The 16,448-nt window shown below is 38.2% G+C and overlaps 1 pseudogene; it reads right to left on the bottom strand.

The window, feature by feature from the left end:
- Positions 1-1,380: 1,380 nt before the first annotated feature.
- LOC104416442 lies at positions 1,381-16,228 on the bottom strand (annotated as a pseudogene).
- Between the last annotated feature and the right edge of the window lie 220 nt (positions 16,229-16,448).

Raw genomic sequence — 16,448 nt, 5'->3', positions numbered from 1 at the left:
AATTTTAAATTATTATTTTTAAATATTTTAACTAAATTTAATTTAATTAATTTATATTATTTTTTACCACGTCAGCCCAAAACGACGTCGTTTTTTACATTATTTTGCCACGTTAGCGTGCAAAACGGCGTCATTTTGCACTCGCTTCGTTGGAAAAATGCCACGTATGCAATTTGGTCGGATTTTGGCCGAATTAGCATTCAAGTGATCCATTTTGCTCCGATTTTGGTATTTAAGTATACCTTTCGTAAGTTATAGCACTTAAGTATCCATTTCTGCCAAGTTATGGCACTCCAAGGATCCGCATCTCATTTCAAATGATAACGAGAGTACCTAAAAATGGAGATTGAGAAGAGATAGAGACAAAAAGAAATGTACTATAATAAAGCAGTCAACCTATAACATTATTGCCGTTATTGCGACCAAACGTGTTGTAAGTTCAATATGACTTTCATGGAGATTGACCTCCTTTTTACGGGATGAGCTGAAGAATTTCCTAACCTTACTTATATAGTTCCACGGTTAAAATGCAACAAGGAGTAAATTTTGCAAAATAGCACATCACAACTTTCCTAATGAGTCATTGGAACATAGAGATAGATAGTTACGACCATACTTAACGAAACATGGGTATGTAATCTTTTGCATGGTTCCTTCAAGGTCGACTTTGATGGGATATGAAAGCGCTTTATTTTTTAACAAGCAATCAAGTTGGCTCGTGAATTTGAAGAAAAGGATAACCTGAAGGTAATAACAACACGCATTAGACTTGAAACTTAAAGTGCTTAAATTGTATGAACTATCTAACTCTTGCATTTTATTAGTTATCTTATTTATGGATAAGTAATTGTTCAAATTCTTATCTTATTTGAGAGGATTGGAACAGATGCTCTGATTGTGCACAAAGACAAGGTAATAGCTGATGGACAAATCAGTTGTTAAATCGTCAAGATCATAAAGATACAAACGTGGAGATGTTCTTATTCAGATCATCTCCATTGGATGGCCACAGTTTCATGATCACAAAAGCTTTACCCACTTCTATTATTAAATTACCACAGAATTTCAATAGATAATATTCATGTATTAAGTACAGCTTTATACGTAATTTTCATGTCTCACCTCAACATTCTTTCACTCTTGCAGCTTCTAAATTACAAGAGTTCAGATGAAAGAAAGCCAAATATCAATTAGAAGTACGTATACACGATGTGGAATATAAATATCTGAAGATTGCATTGTATGGACAATACCACTAGATAAGGGATTCGTCCCTTTTGCTCCCCTTTCACATTGTGCCCTCTGAAGACCAACTGTACATCTGGTGATTCTCGACCATAATAAAAATGACTAATGCCTCGATCATGATTCCTGATATCTCTTTACTCACAACATAATATACCTAACTTTTTCCCTAAAGTTCGTAAGTCATCCCAACCTTCAACATTCGCTTGCGGGGAATGTCAAAGATCTTGTCGCTTTGCCTCAAGTTCTTCTTCAAGAAGTTGTAAGCATAGTCGATCAAGACCCTCTTCCCCAAACTAGCCCCTTTCCCTGCCACCACCTCATTCTCACCAATCAAGTGAACCACACCCGCACGCCAAGCCCTGTCTAACACAACAATTTCTCCCTCCGTTGCCTCTTGTGCCTTATGATTACATCTATCGCTAGCTTCATCATTGATCTCTTTTTTGACCCCATTCTCACAGTTCTCTTCACTTTCTAACCCATTAAACAATTGTTCGTCATCACCCTCGCCCTTGGGTAACCTCACTTGATGGGTCATGGTCCAATGCTCTTCCATTACAAACTCCATGAGCCTTTGATAAAGGAGCCTCTCGAACGGCTCTTCGTGCTCGTTCCGTGAGTCGGTATACCCGTGCCTCATGACGCACAGGAACACATTGAGCTCCCTCGGCTCGACTCAACAGAACAGGAACCGCTCTTCTGCTGGGACTTTGCTTATCAGGAGCGACTTTATTGAGATGAAGACGAGGACCGAGTGGACGGCCGGCACGTTCTGCACATAGTGCTTGAAGATTGGAGGGATCCCTTGGACAAGCTCTGAGTAAAAGACAGCGAGCCCCGGCATGCGGAAAAGACCAGCAGGGTCGGTGGCAATCTCCCTGAGCTTCTCCGGCGACATCTTGTGGTCGAGCTCATAATAGTACTTGCACAAGTACACATCGTTCCACACGTACATTATGGTCATAAGTACGGACATTAGGAGTTTGTCAGGGTATTAATCCTTATGAAAATAAAAAATAGTAGACTCTACCTATATAATGATAAACCTAGGGACCAAAGGTCAAGGTCGGACCATCTAAACTTAAAATCACCATTCAGGGTGAAATTATCTTAATTTGTACGGCCGTTTCTGTTTTAATACACACAACTCGTACCGTAAAACCTAGTGCGTTATGTTCTCTATTTCTCACTGATTTCTCTGTTATCTTGTGATTTTGCCCCCATTGCAAGGTCCTCTACCCAGAACAGAAATAAAAGAAGTTTTTTAGGTTGAAATCTGCACTCCGACAATTGGATCCATCGGAACTCTACATAGGAATGAATTTGTTTAAGTTTTCTCATGGTGCATGTTATTCAGAGTACCAAGTGAGTCATTGAATAATAGACTCAAGTAGAGAGATTAATATGGCAGATGTGATAATAAAATACAATACCTTCTGTCACTGCAGAAGTAGCTTGCTTGATCCCTCCAACAGCTGACAGAACTGCAACGCACACATGGGATTGCAGGTCAGACGTTGCAGATTACTTGATTAGAAAATAACAACTTTAATTACATATCACTCCTATGTTATGCAAGCTAGTGTAGTTTAAAGGTGACAAATTGTCGATGACAGCATGGAAATAAGTATGGACAATCACGCCAGGTTATGTTCGATATGAAGAGATATTGGTGTAAGTCCAATGTGTACCCAGAGGAGGGCTTAAATTTTGATATGCTGAGATTAGGACTACATAATTGCATTTACTAGATGACGTGGTATGTAGATATGATCATAGGCTAGACTACCCACTTGGAAATGATTAGAGGTGCGTACTAGAGATGCAAGGAGTGAGGACACCGTCACCAATCACCATGGAAGTGCCAAGCAAGGTGACGAAGAGCAAGAAAAACTTGGCAAACCGGCTCTTCTCGAGCTTGGACTTGAGCCTCGATGCGCTAATTAGGCCATTGTTTGGTAGCTCTAACTGAAAACTAGACACATCTTGATCTTCTGATTGTTGACTCGGGATCAATCCTACTCTTGTATATTGGCAGATCAGCGAATACAATGCAAATGTCCCTCCTGAAAAAATTGGCAAAAGAAACAGAAAATAAATTTACTTATGTCCACTGGAGAGAGGATATTAAAGTTTTTGCTTGATCAACAAAAACCACAAAAAAAAAAAAAAAAAAACTCCTATACATCAAGGCATCGTCATTTAATCTTGTTCATTTAAATTATAAGAACCATTACATTGAATTAATCATGAGTAATCAATATTTCCTAACTAGATTGACGCTTAATCCACCTTGAGTGAAAAAATTGTTTTTTTCTTTACGCATCAATATTCCCGAATTACAATTTAATAAAAATGTTTGACATCATCCTTTTTCAGAGGGTTTTGATTTTTTATCTGATTCCGTATAGCTTCTTGCACCGCTGTAATAAAGGACAGACTAGCCTATGCAAATGAACCCCTCGGTTGAACATAGAAGAGTCGGTGCTTCAACAAGACAAAGACCTCCCTCAGTTGAACACGAACGTGCCGAAGCTAAACTTTGACATTAGTGCCTTTTTGGGCTGTACATCAATCCCTTCATAGGTCACGCTTTTTGACTAAAATCGACAGAACTTTTTTCTTTTTTTGGTCCGAAAAATCGACAGAACTTACCCATCACAAAACCAGACAAAAGTCTCCTGACCTAGTTAATGAATCTCATCGGTGCCGACGAGTTGACGACCATTCATTCATTTCTTTACTGTTCAATGCCAACTTCTATCGCATTCCAATAGCTTAGCAGTCTTCCAGTTTAATTTTCACTCAGACAACTTCATGAACTAGAGCCGGCAAAGAGAAAAGATGGGTTAAATGCTAAAAACAATCATTTTTTTGGGTCCAATCACGAGAAACCCCTACTTTTCGAGACTCTTGGGGTCATATATGTCCCTCTTTCTCGAGATTGACACCAAAAGGAAGGCCCCTACATAGGACCTGAACTAGCTGAATTCCTCACCGGAAGAACCTGAAGTTTTTAACTTGCTTGCTCAGTCATACGAGACAGGCTTTGATTAGTTGTTTCGAGTGCGCTCAGTTATCTTGTCCTTGAAACCCTAGATAAAGTGGCCCCTGCGTATAAGATTCGCAACCGGACAACCGGAAAGAGTTCCGGCGAATCTGGAAAATTTAACAGAAATTTGATTCATCAAATAATATAACGAGTATTTATTTGCTATATGTTTTGATTAGTAATCGTGACCGCCAGTATCAAATCTCCTTATAAGATATACCTGATTCATCGAAAGATTATTACCTATTAACAATATATTTATGCTATGTTACGTGCCGTGAAGGTAAATCTTTCTAATAGATGTACAATAATTCAAGCACTCATTGACATCATATTGGTGACCATGTTATACTTATAAAACTATGCTGAATTGGGGACACAAGTTCGTGACTTTGACTGAATAAATTTTTCTAGCTGGGGCAAAAGAATCAAAGTCAAATAGAGCATGCAGGCTTACGACAACATTTGAGCAGGTGAGTGATTCGTCTCCTTCGCGTACACGGAGATCTCTCACTGCTCTGGTCAAGAATTCCATTAGTGGAGGCCTCTGATGATATAACACTATAGACCATGGGTTTTTCTGAGAAAAAACCCTTGATAAGTAATGGTCGGTCGGAAAGTGCAGGCCCTTGTTTTGGCTGTAGTCGCACAAAGAACCAACAAAAACTTGGTTCTATTCTAGCTGAAGAATCCTTGAATCAAAGTGAACCTTGAATTCAAGATTCCAAACGGACATAGCATGGAGACCAAAAAGAAACTCATACTCGTCCAAAGGTCACATGCCAAGTAGGCTATGTTCTCCTAACGAGGTATCACCTATGTAGCACCGACACGGACACGCGACACGCGACACGACACGACACGACACGACACGCCGACACGTCATTTCTTAAAAATAGAGAATTTCGACACATTCTAACACGTTATATATTAAATATATTTTTATATGTAAATACATAAATAATAATAATAATAATAATAATAATAATAATAATAATAATAATAGCCTAGAATTAATTTACATGAAAATATTAAATAATATCATTCATTATTTAATTTGTTACAATAATACACAAAACTTAGAGGAAAAAAAAAAACATTGTTTAAAGAAAAATGCTGAAATGATATTTTTAAATTTATTTATTTATCATATATAGCATTTTTTATTACTTCTTTCATAGTAAAAGACTTTTTAAAAAAAAATCAAACAATTCTAAAAAAACAAAACTGAAAAAAAAAAAATTGACCCCGTGCGTGTATATTTATAGCAATTTTATTACTTCTTTTGTGTATATTTATATTTTGACCCCTCAAGTATTAGAAATTTTTAAAATTGACCCCATGCATGTCGGAATCGCGTGTCGGAGAGAGTTGACCACATGTCGGATTTTTCGACACTCGTTGACCACGTGTCGGAGCGTGTCGGACACATGTCGGAGTGTCGGACACGACATGAAGACTTTCGAAGAGTGTCCGTGCTACATAGGGTATCACTTATTAGTGCCACCAACCAAGAACCAGATGATCCCATCTTGGTACATGAGGAAATTCCCCATCACTTTGACAAGATAATAAGATCATGGTAGTGATTTTAGAGCATGAGTTGACCTTATTTTTATTTAATTCGCATGAAATATGGTAACTTGTACGCTTCACAAAAAATAATGCTATGTATGCTAACTAATTTTACTTAAAATTTTAGATTTATGATATAATTTACTCTTCGCATCACCGTAAACTACTGCGAGATCTTATGACAACAGATTAATGAAATTTTAATGGGTGCTCATTTTAAGTGGGAAACAGTAGGTGCCTCAAGCATTATTCTATACTCTTCACTTTAAAGCCCTGTTTGGTAACTGGTTAATTCTTGACTTTTTTTCCTTTTTTTTTTTGTTTTAAAAAATAAATCAATTTGGTAATGTCAGTTTATTTTTTTGTTTTAAGGAACAGATCAGTGGCCCAAGGAATAGTTTTGGAATAGACACAAGAAGTAGAAAATGTTACTTTTTTTTTTTATTTCTCGGAAACAATTTCTGAAACTAAGTCATTTTCTTCTTTTTTCTTTTCTTCTTCTTCGTCCTCTAGCCACCGACCGAGACCAGGTCCAATAACCTCACGCCTCGTCGGTGGCTGGGGAGGCTCGAACTCACTAGATTTGACCTTGTTGAGAGCCGTGAGGTTCACTCAAGGCCAACAACCAACTAGAGGAAGAAGAAGAATAGAGGGAAAAAGAAAAAAAGAAATCTCTGAAAATTATTTGAAAATTAAAAGAAATTCTATATCACAAAAAAAAAAAATGAGGATCATACCAAACGCATTCATGTTCTTTTTCTATTCTGGAAACATATATTTTATGCAGTTATCAAACGTGTTCGAATGCTCAAAAACTCATCCAAAGAACAGAATGAGAAACAATTACTTATAAGTAGACATTATTTTCAAGAATAGAATGATTACCAAATACATTCTAAGACTCCATAAATCCATACTAACATCTTCTATACTTGGTACTCATATAAATGGTGGTTCTAATAAAAATGTGTGTAATTAATATGGTAGGTTTCTGTTATCGTCGCCGTTGTCAATGGCGCATAGGTCAATGAAGACATACTTGATCAAAGGGATCAAGGTGATGGTGTAGAGAGTCAGGGCGAGGACGCCCAAGATGTCGTCGTTGTGCTTGATGCCGTTGGTGAAGGTGCTCGCGTACACATACAGAGGGGACGTGCAAAATGTCGCCGTACACTATCCCGATGCTCTGGAACGCCGGACTCAGTATCACCGGCCATTCCACCGCCTGAAGTTTGACGAATCTGACTTTCTCAGAAGTTTGAACTGCGAAGAGGTGGTCGATGTTCTGAATTTAATCTGCACTTACTTGCTTGGAGCCATAACGATGATGACCTGAACATTTAGCGGATTCGACGTCTAGAGAGGCATATATACGCAACTTGTGGCGCGAGAGCTGCTTTCCGTTGATGGGCAGTGGCGGTGGCAACGGCGACGGGGAAGTTGTCTCGGATTGTCAGCTTTCGTCCTCCCGGGATTCTTCGACCGCGTCCCCCGACATGCCTGGCTCTCTCTCCCGAAGACGTCAAGACGCACGCTGGCGTAGAGGCACAGAGAAGGGCGGGAGAGACAAAGGAACGGTTAGAGACAAGATGGTGGCAAGTGGGTTTCGCAGAGGACGAGGTTTCGAGAGGAGAGGATGGTTGGAATCGTATTTATATATAGGCAAAGCTAAGCATGGCCACATGAGGATAAACTGTTGAAAACAAACAAAGAACAAATGAGGCAGGAATTTAATAAGGTTCGGCAATGTGCCTACATCCTCGGACAAAAGCTCTCCCACTCTTCTCTTTCTGTGCTGTGAGAGATGATCTACCGTTCTTCTCTATATGTACAGAACAAGGTTGCTACAATTAAGAAAACAAGTAACCATAAAAGGAAAAATATCGCTGAAATCAAGATGCAGAAATAAGAAATACAATATTTGTTGAAGAAATCTTTCTGGAATATTTTGAAGCTGACAAAACGTTTCCATCAGTCTAGTCTGAAGATTTGCAGACTCTACTATTAAAGTCTGAAGACCTCCAGACTACCAGACTCAAGACTCAAGTCTATTCTCATTGACGCTTTCTAATCCGTTGAAGAAAGGCTATCCGAACTAAGTGCTTCATTAAGGATTTGGCCTTATCGATCGGAGAAGATCTCTTGGCTGGATATGACATAACGGATTCCTTTATTTGAATCAAGATTGATTAAGAATCCGATGATTGGCGAAGTATTCTTGGAAGGTTCTACTTATGGAAACCAAGATCTTGATTGTATGGGTGAGCATGATTGATGGGCTATCGACATGTTCCTTTAATAGCTCGAATAATCTTCCTAATTGATTCTATCCAATGGGTGGATTGGAAGAATTCATTTGGTAAGTGCCAACGGGTATGATGGCATAAAGGAGTATATAAGGAAGACGTTCCAGTTGTTCGAGAAGGTGCACGACAGAAGAATTCCAAAGTCTGAAGCTCCTTGATTCTTAGTCAATTCATTTACTGAGCGAAATCTTGTACGCAAAAGAGAGTCTATATTTTGAGATACCTTGAGGAAGTGTGGTAGAATATCTACATTGTGGAATCAAGGGAAATCATTGCTATAACATCTCTTTTGTTCATAGTGAAATCCAGCCAAAGGGGTCAGTCGGAGCGAAGAGTGGACGTAGGCTTGGAATAAGCCGAACCACTATAAACCTTGTGTTCAATTTTCTTTCCCTACTCTCTACTTTACTTTGATCATAATTCGTTTTGTTAACTAAAGGAGAACTTCCTTTCTATTGTTTGCCTAGTATTACTTTCGTATCTCGAGAAATTGTTTTTACACCTATTCACCCCCCTCTAGGTAATTATACTAGCTATATCAATTGGTATCAGAGCCTGTGTACTCACTGTGTTTGAAGTGTTTTACTTCAGAATTAAAGATCCATGGCTAGTATGCTAGCTCCAGGGCTGGTGGAAGGGCAAAGCAATACCGCATCACCTTACTTTGATGGAAAAGATTACAACATCTGGAAAACAAGATGAAAGCGTTCCTACGATCAAAGGATCCTCTCGGAATGGGACGTTGTAGAAAAAGGAATCACTCCTAAAGCTGCATCTGTCTCAGAGAGAGGAAAAGAAACTGTTGAGTCAAGTGAAATGACTTAGGAAGAGATAATCAAGAGACAAGCTCTTGATGCAAAAGCAATTTATTCTTTATATTGTGCTTTGTCACCTACTGAATATAACATAATATCTTCTTGTGTTACAGCAAAAGAATTCTGGGATAGATTACATATCACCTATGAAGGAATGATCGAGTGAAAGAGACCAGAATCAACATTCTCCTCGGTCAATAAAAAGCCTTCAAAATGAAATCAGGAGAATCTATAACTGACATGTTTAGTCGTTTTACAGAAATCGTGAATGGTCTTGAAAATCAAGGTCAACCAATTTATGATCCCATGAAGGTAAACAAGCTAACAAGGTGGACTCTCCAAGGATTGGAATCACATAAAGACCTCAATAAGAGAGACACAAAGAATCATGCCACTATCTGTCGATGAGTTGGTTGGAACTCTTCAGTCTTATGAAGTGGAACGAATCAATGAAGATGAAGATCCTAAAGGTAAGAAATCAATTGCATTAGAATCCAATGATGATTCTGATGTTACAAATTCTGAAGACGATATGGATGATGAGGAGCTTGCTCTCATGATAAGAAGATTCAGAAAGCTGAACAGAAAAGGAAGAAGATTCAATCCAAAGAAACAGAGTTTTCAAAAGCAACGGACCAAGTCTGTTGATGATGATGAATCAAACAAAGATGTAGTCTGCTTTGAATGTAAGAAAAAGGGACACATCAGACCCAACTGTCCTCTTCTGAGAAAGAAGAAAGGAAAAGATGAAAAGTATCGAAAGGCTCTTAAAGTAGAAACCTGGAGTGATATAGAGTGTGAAGAAAGTGATGATGATTATGCCAATATATGTCCGATGGCACAATCGGATTCGATTCAAACTCCGAGACAGACTCAGATTCATAATTTGAGGTAAGTAACTTTAAAATCCATGTTAAAGTTTCTAAATACATTGATGAGCTGTGTTTTAGTCTTAAGACTTCTCTTAAAAGGATTTCCGAACTTAAAAAGGAAAACTCGCACTAAAACAACAGAAAATGTTTTGAAAGAAAAGTTGAAATGTTTAGACATGAATGTTTCTACTCTTAAAGAAAGCGAAGATAATCTCTTGAAAGAAAATGCATTTTTAAAAAATGACTTATCAAATATTTCAAAAAGATTTTCAATAGGATCTGGAAAACTTGAGAAAATTCTTTCAGCACAAAGACCTTATTTCAATAAATCTGGTTTAGGAATGACAGCATAAACCATTCCTTTAATTGATTTTCCAAAAGTGAAGGAAAGAATTAAGCAAAGACCTACAAGAGATGCTTACAAGAATCATTTCAAAAAGGTTTTTGTAAAACCAAAAGGTCGAAATGCTCTCGATGTTCAAAGTGCGTAAGTGCGAGATCATTTTGAAAAGAGTGTCCTATGGTTTGGAAACCTGTTAAGAAAGTATGGGCAAAAACCGCATATCATACTAACACCAATGGACCCAAGAAAATATGAGTACCAAAGAAAGCTTGAGTCTCGTTTTTAAATGCAGGTCACTATCAAGAAAAAGGTAAAATGGTATTTGGATAGTGGATGCTCGAGACATATGACAGGAGATTCAAATTGCTTCATAAAGCTCGTTCAAGTAAATGGTGGAAAAGTCTCATTTGGAGGAAACAGCAAAGGAAGAATTGTGGGATTTGGAATCAGAAGATTGGAAACCTTACAATAAGCAATGTTTCCCTAGTGGAAGGACTCAACTACAATCTACTCAGTATCAGTCAACTGTGTGATACCGGTTTCAAAATCAACTTTCAAGAGGGAATATGTTCATGAACCAATAAAGATTCTACTCAGTCATTCATGGGTCGAAGACATGGAAATATCTACCTCTTGGATGTGAAACCAGATGAATCGCAATGTCTAATCTTAATTCAAGACGAAGCGAGCTTATGGCACAGAAAGCTTGGGCACATCAATATGAAACAGATAGCCAAAATTTCAGCAAAGAAGTTTGTTCGTGGTCTACCCAATTTATCATACCAAAAGTCTTATCTATGTACACCATGCGTATTGGGAAAGCAGGTAAGAAATTATTTTAAACCAATAAATCAAGTTTCCACTAATCGTGTACCGCCTTGACTTCGCATATGGATCTCTTCGGACCAACCGAACTCGAGCATTGGAGGTAAGAAATATTGCCTAGTAATTGTGGATGACTACTCACGATTTACTTGGGTATATTTCCTGGCAAGTAAGTCTGAAACCTTCTCTTACTTTGAAAAGTTTGCTAAAAATGTTCAAAATGAAAAAGGGTATGTTATCTCGAGTATAAGAACAGACCATGGAGGTGAATTTGAAAATCAAGATTTTACAAAATTCTGTGATGAATCTGGTTTTTAGCATGTGTTCTCCTCTACATATACTCCAAAGCAAAATGGAGTTGTGGAAAGAAAGAATAGATCGCTTCAAGAAATAACTAGAACTCTTTTAATTGAAAATAACATCTCTTCACGATTTTGGGCTGAAGCAGTTTCAACAGCATGTTATATTATCAATAGAGTTTTTCTAAGGCCTATTATGGAAAAAACCCCCTATGAGTTATTCAAAGGAAAGAAGCCTATTGTTTTATATTTTCATGTGTTCGGATGCAAATGCTTTATATTGAAAAATGCAAATGATAGAGTTGGTAAGTTTGAAGAAAAATCGACGAAGGCATCTTCCTTGGATATTCTACCTCAAGCAAAGCCTACGAGTCTATAACAAGAAGAGTCAATCTGTGGAGGAATCAATGAATGTCAAATTCCAGATTCTATGCAAAATGAATCTGTTGGACTCATCTTGAAGAATTTGAACCTGCTCCACTCTCTACAAAGTCTAAATCTCAAGAAGCAGCTCGGACTGAAAAGACCAAAGAACAAATGGTTATTGAAGATTCAAATGAAGGAAGTGATCATCAACTTGACAAATCAACCAGTAATTGGAAGCATAAGTCCAGTCATCCCAAAAATCTCATTATTGGCGACATTAATGAAAGAATTCGCACAAGATCCAAAAGGCGCAAAGAGTCTAGTGCTGTGGCTCTTATTTCTGAAATAGAACCAAAAAGCATAGAAGAAGCTTTATCTGATGAAAGCTGGATTGAAGCTATGCAAGAAGAACTCAGACAATTCAGTATTAATGATGTCTAGGAGTTGACTCCTAAACCAAAAGGTAAATCTATTATTGGAGCTAAATGGGTTTTCAGGAACAAGATGAACGAAAAAGGAAAAGTCATAAGAAACAAAGCAAGACTCGTGGCCAAGGGATATATGCAAGAAGAAGGGATAGACTATGACGAAACTTACGCACCAGTAGCAAGGTTAAAAGCAATTCAATTATTACTTGTTTTTGCTTGTTATAAGAATTTCAGGTTATTCCAAATGGACGTCAAAAGTGCTTTCCTGAATGGATTTATCCATGAGGAAGTCTATGTGGAACAACCACCTGGTTTGAAGACCCAAGGAAGCCGGACTCGATATTCGAGAAAAAAAAAGCCTTGTATGGTTTAAAGCAAGCACCTCAAGCTTGGTACGATAGGCTGAGTAAGTTTTTAATTCAAAATGGCTTTGTAAAAGGTAAAGTAAACACTACTCGTTTATCAAAAGAGAAAGCAAAAGTTTTCTGCTTGTTCAAATATATGTTGATGATATTATTTTTGGATCCTCTAATGAAAGTTTGTGCAAGAAATTCTCTAAGTCTATGCAGATGAATTTGAAATGAGCATGATGGGTGAACTAACCTTCTTTCTTGGACTTCAAGTGAAACAATTGAAGGAAGGGACTTTTATTCATCAAGAAAAATATGCTAATGATCTTGTCAAAAAGTTTGGACTGGAAAATTGCAAAAAGACTGATATACCAATGTCAAGTTCCTTGAAGATAGACAAAGATGAAGGAGGAAAGAAAGTTGACCAGAAGCTATACAGGAGTATCATCGGTTCACTTCTTTATCTTCGCTTCTAGACCTGACATTTTGTTCGGTGTTTGCATTTGTGCTAGATTTCAAGCAGACCCTAAAGAATCTCATCTAAGTGCTGCAAAGCGTATTATCAAATACATTGCTTCAACTTCAAGCATCGGCCTTTGGTATCTTAAAAAGGGAGACTTTACTCTTCTTGGATACTTAGACGCAGATCTAGCCGGTTGCAGAATTGATAGAAAGAGCACCTCGGGTACCTATCAGTTACTTGGAAGCAGGACAACGTCTTGGTTTTCAAGAAAGCAAAATATAGTAGCTCTTTCTACAGCAGAGGCAGAGTATGTAGCTCTCGAAAGTTGTTGTTCACAAATTATGTGGATAAAACAACAGCTAATAGACTTTGGAATTGAAGATTCATGCACGGAGATTAACTGTGACAACACCAGTGCAATCAATCTTACAAAAAATCCAATTCTTCACTCAAGAGCAAAGAATATAGAGATTCGACATCACTTCATTAGAGATCATGTTCAAAATGGAGAAGTTTCGATTTAGTTTGTTGACTCAAAGAATCAACTGGCAGATATATTTACAAAGCCTTTGGAGAAAAATCAATTTGAAATCATCCGTTCCAGACTTAACATCTTGAAGCTTGAAGAAGTTAAAGTCTAGAGACTCTCGAGACTTCGGACAATCATGGTTCTTGACTGTAAGTTATTTTATTTTCTCTTATATTAAATCTCGGAAAGGTACGATCTTTTATCTATTTAAAATTGATTTATGCTATCTTCAATTTCTGTGAAAAGTGCAATTTTTCTTTTTCAAAAAGAAGTTAATATTTTAAAAATGGCAGTTATCTATTTTTTAAAAAAGGCAGTTATTTTTAAAAAGGGGCATCTTTTACTTTCCATTACGACGCTTGGTATGCCTCTCTTCGACCGAGCTATATACGCCGGTTCCTCTTCACTTAACTCCAATACCCTAAAAAGCATCGATCTTCCATTCCTGTCTTCCTCCCCTGTTTAATCTTCGAAAAAGTTGTCATCTTTCTTGGGAAAGTCAAGCAAGGAATCTTTCAAAGACTGAGAAAGATGTCGTCTTCAAGAAAGTCTTCGAGGATCGCAAGCAGGGGACCACGGCGAATGAGTGAGGGGCCTACTCACTTTGATCTCACCAAAGAAGAGGAGTCACCAAGTTAGCAGCAGAGCCCACAACATTCTCAGTAGTGTCATTCTCCACCAACTAGTCCACAGGGTGCTGGTCATCAACAAGAGGAAGAAATCGTTGAAGACGCAAATCCTGTAAGAATTCAAAGGCCCTCTTTTATTTATAAGCTTTAACGTGCTTTAAAGAGGATTGGTACACCATTGAACTACATCGATGAGTTTCTTAAGAACAAGGGATATGGGAATGAGTACATCTTTTTGCGAAAAATGGAGCATTTGGGAATTGCTCCTAAGGGGTTTGTAGAAAAAACCCTTGCAAATATCCCAAGTGATCCGCGTGTTGGGGGATTTAATCCGATAGATGGAAATGATGATGACAAATTGTACAGCCAATTTCAACCGAGAATGGGTGTTGCGGCGAAAATTCGAGGCAAAAGGACAAAGTTGTTTAGATCGAAGGAACATAATGATCTATACTCCAAATTGTTGAAGCGTGGGGTGATAAACCCTAGGAGTGTGGATTTTGATTTCCTTGATGCTATGAATGTTAATTTAAGGGAAAAGTTCAGTTTTCTTCAACTTGAACAGTTACGTTACGACACCACGGCTTATGCTCAATTAACTGCATTTTCTATTCAAATCTTAGTTTCTTGGATGCAAATAGAATCTCTTTCGGTGTCCGAGATCAAGACTTTGTGGTGGATGTGGATATGCTTTGGCGATGTGATTGGGGTTGAGAGAGGAGATATCAACCCATCAGTGTCTCTATAGCTTGTGCCACATTGGAACTTGTTAAAGACAAGAAGAACGAGAGGAAGGATTTCCTACTCAAGGATGTGTGCGTTCAACATTCTGCTTCACAAGATTGTGATCAATTGCCTCAGACCGAAATCAACTTCCAAGACTGATGTTTCAAACTCAGAGGCAAAGCTAATGTACGCCATCAATGCTGGGAAAAAGTTTTCTTTTCCTCACACTATTCTGTTCCATATGTATAGAGTAGTGGTGAAGGACAAGGGCCAACTTCCTTATCCAGGTCTTGTGTCAAAGATATTCAAACATTTGAATATTCAACCTCCACAAATTCTCTGTGTTCGACCGTGTGACAAAATGGTGGTAGGACTGAAAATGGTGTCCAAAATGCGTCTAAAAGAACTCGACAAGGCGTTGGAGAAATTCAAGGAAACAACCCCTGCCAAGCCTCATCAAGTCTCTTCGGCAGCAAAAAGAAAATGGAAGGAGCCCATGGTTGCTCCATCCAAAAAGAAAAGAGCTCTCATCATTGAGGATGAAGATGATGATGATGACATCACCATTTCTGCTATGGCATTGAAGAACCTGAGTCATTCTGTTCCAAAATCAATGGAACGACAGGAGAAGGAAGCAAAGGAGAAAGAATCGAGGAGAGAGAAGCTGAAGAAAGAGATGCAGAGGAAGAAAGGTTTGAAGAAGAAGAAGAAGAAGAAAGAGGAAATCCAGAGGAAGGAGAGCATGAGGAACACTCTTCTCCATCTCGAAGGCATGGAAACAGGGGGAGATAGTGAGAAAAGAGGAATGTCCTCATATCCTGCTACTAGTGAAGGAGTCAGCCGCTCTCCAGTAGATCCAGAGGACATCCATGCTTCTCAATTTCCTGAGGAGGGACATGATGTCTCATCGCCAAATCTGCGTGACTATGCTGATGTACCATCGTCTGCCTTTACTCCATCTGATCGTGCCGAAGCCAGTACGCAGACTGATAATTCAGCAGATTTCCGCAGAATTCTTGATGTTCTCTTGGAAATGTGGGGTCAGATATATGCTCTAGGATGCGAAGTTCAGAACTTGCAGAATGCAGGACAAGCTTCTTCAGTTTCTTTGAATGATAAGATCCAAGCCCTTGCTCTTCAGAATCAAGCAAATGCTAAGAGTGAAGAGGTGGCTCAACTAAAGGAAGATTTGAAAAAGCTGGAAGGCATCGTCCAGTCAATGGGAGATTTCCAGCTTGTTCGCGTTCCCAAGCAAACTTGACTTCATTCTATTCCCATCTCAACCTTTTTTATGATGACAAAAAGGGGGAGAGATGCGAGATTTGAAATCTTTGAACTTTGAACTCAAACTTGTTGAATTTTTAGTTTGTTTTGATGTTTGACTTGTGTGTCTGGATGTGGATTTGGATTTGACTGCTGCTTATATTAAGTACTATTGATATCTTATGAATGACTTTACTCTCATGCAAGACTAACCTATTTTATGTGGTTGCAGATTCTAGTGTTATCATTAAGCCATTAATCTTTATGAGATATCCATATTTGCTTGAGTAATGTTTTGCAGGTCAAAGTTATTCAAATCTGCAGGAAAGTTTTGTCACCATAAAAAATGGGGAGATTGT

The sequence above is a fragment of the Eucalyptus grandis genome, chromosome 8 (assembly GCF_016545825.1).
Source record: "Eucalyptus grandis isolate ANBG69807.140 chromosome 8, ASM1654582v1, whole genome shotgun sequence".
Lineage (NCBI taxonomy): Eukaryota > Viridiplantae > Streptophyta > Magnoliopsida > Myrtales > Myrtaceae > Eucalyptus > Eucalyptus grandis.
Note: the sequence above shows the minus strand (reverse complement) of the source record. Positions and strands in the feature narration are given on the sequence as shown.